The 2,500-nt window shown below is 58.2% G+C and overlaps 1 protein-coding gene across 1 annotated transcript in view; it reads left to right on the top strand.

Annotated features, from left to right (window-relative positions):
* The window catches only part of gabra3 (gamma-aminobutyric acid type A receptor subunit alpha3), a 42,909-nt gene that overhangs the window by 39,170 nt on the left and 1,239 nt on the right, over positions 1-2,500 (top strand).

A 2,500-nucleotide genomic window follows, 5' to 3' on the forward strand; every position in this document is an offset into this window, starting at 1 on the left:
CTCTCTCTCTCTCTCTCTCTCTCTCTTCTCTCTCTCTCTCTCTATCTCTCTCTCTCTCTCTCTTCTCTCTCTCTCTCTCTCTCTCTCTCTCTCTCTCTCTCTCTCTCTCTCTCTCTCTCTCTCTCTCTCTCACTCTCTCTCTCTCTCTATCCCTCTCTCCTCTCTCTCTCTCTCTCTCTCTCTCTCTCTCTCTCTCTCTCTCTCCCCTCTCTCTCTTCTCTCTCTCTCTCTCTCTCTCTCTCTCTCTCTCTCTCTCTCTCTCTCTCTCTCTCTCTCTCTCTCTCTCTATCCCTCTCTCTCTCTCTCTCTCTCTCTCTCTCGTCTCTCTCTCTCTCTCTCTCTCTCTCTCTCTCTAACTCTCCATCCCTCTTCAGCTGTCTCCCTTACTCTCCATCCCCTCACCTCTTACAACCCCTGTTTCTATCCATGACTTTCCCTCCCTCCTTCCCTCCCTCCCTCTCTCCCCTTACCTCTTCCCTCCCTCTCTCCCCCTACCTCTTCCCTCCCTCCTCTCCCCTACCTCTCTATCCTCTCTTTTCCATCCCTCTCCCTCCCTCCATCTCTCCCTTCTCTCCTCTCTCTCTCTCTTTATGAGATAGATCTCAAAGGGTCATTGAAAACATTTTCCAACCAACTCATTCCACACAAAACAATCAATGCATTCAAATGTCATTATCATCTGCAGGAGTGTCAAATCCAATGTCAAGGCCAGCTGCTGTTGAGGTATTAATAGACAGCTCACTCTGCAAGGACGTGTTCAGGGGAGAGGAGGACGATGAGGAGGGGGGGGGGGACAGACGCGGGACGCACTGGCAGAACCTCCCCACCGTTCCTCACCGAGTGGCTAGACGATCAGAGCCGTGAAACGTCGGGACGTCTTGTGATGTCAGCTCTTTTTTAAGGGGCCGTTTTTTGTCAGGGATGAAAAAGATCCAGATCGTTATTCATCTTCTTATCCCAACACAAAACCACAGAGACAGATTCTATTTCAGCCGATAAAGCAGTCTGGCTGATTCTATTCTAGCCGGTAGAAGCAGTCTGGGCTGATTCTATTTTAGCCGTAGAAGCAGTCTGGGCTGATTCTATTTTAGCAGGTAGAAGCAGTCTGGGCTGATTCTATTTTAGCCGGTAGAAGCAGTCTGGGCTGATTCTATTTTAGCCGGTAGAAGCAGTCTGGGCTGATTCTATTTTAGCCGTAGAAGCAGTCTGGGCTGATTCTATTTCAGCGAGTAGAAGCAGCGCTCCCGCCTGCAGGAAGGACACAGCGCTCCATGACACCCTGAGGGAGGCCTCTGCTGCGTTTCCAAAAGGGGGGCGCAGGGGAATTAGTTCCCCTAATTAACAAGGAGTGGATGACAAGAGAGGACGTTAGGATGAGGCTTCGCCGGCCGCCGCCACAACAAACCGGGAAAAACACCCAAAGTCAAACTTTTCCCGGGACAACGCTGGGAGGTGTGGGGCAGCAGACGGGTGGAGGGTCCCGGCGTGGTGATGGATGAACCGGCGGGCCTGTGACCCGCTGTCGGGCACCACCCAAAGTGTTGTCCCCAGCCGGAAACAAAAGCAGCGGCGCCCGGCGATCCATCAAACCGCCGCCCAGATTTACACCTCAGCGATAGCATCGGCGGCGCAGGCGCAGCGGCAGGGGCGCTGCCCCCACGCATTCACCCCCCGCCCCCACGTCCAGCACCCCTCCCTCTCCTCTGGCCAGAGGCTGGATCTATGGCCGGACGGTCCCCCCCCCCGCCCCCCCGCCCCGGTCCTGTCTGAATGTTTACCGCCGTCGACAGCCTCTTCCGTCTGAACGAGGCTGTCTGTCCCCTAGGGGCCTCCTCGCTCCACCTCAGGGTCTGATGGTCCCCTAGGGGCCCTCGCTCCACCTCAGGGTCCCCTAGGGCCCTCGCTCCACCTCAGGGTCCCCTAGGGGCCCTCGCTCCACCTCAGGGTCTGACGGTCCCCTAGGGGCCCCTCGCTCCACCTCAGGGTCCCCTAGGGGCCCTCGCTCCACCTCAGGGTCTGGCGGTCCCCTAGGGGCCCTCGCTCCACCTCAGGGTCTGATGGTCCCCTCGGGCCCTCGCTCCACCTCAGGGTCCCCTAGGGGCCCTCGCTCCACCGCAGGGTTCCCTTAGGGGCCCTCGCTCCACCTTAGGGGCCCTCGCTCCACCTCAGGGTCCCCTAGGGGCCCTCGCTCCACCTCAGGGTCTGGCGGTCCCCTAGGGGCCCTCGCTCCACCTCAGGGTCCCCTAGGGGCCCTCGCTCCACCTTAGGGGCCCTCGCTCCACCTCAGGGTCCCCTAGGGGCCCTCAGTCCACCTCAGGGTCTGACGGGGATGCCGTCGCGAGCCGAGCCGTGTCAACATCCAATCCCTTTGGGTCATGAGTGGGCGCGTGCGCTCAGATGGACAGACGGACAGACGGACTCCAGCCTCCAGTCCATCGACTCCTTTCAGCCAAATGGACGCCCCCACATTGTGATGTCACAAAGGGATGGATTTTGAAAT

This window comes from Gadus morhua, chromosome 7 (genome assembly GCF_902167405.1).
Source record: "Gadus morhua chromosome 7, gadMor3.0, whole genome shotgun sequence".
NCBI classification, from domain to species: Eukaryota; Metazoa; Chordata; class Actinopteri; order Gadiformes; family Gadidae; genus Gadus; species Gadus morhua.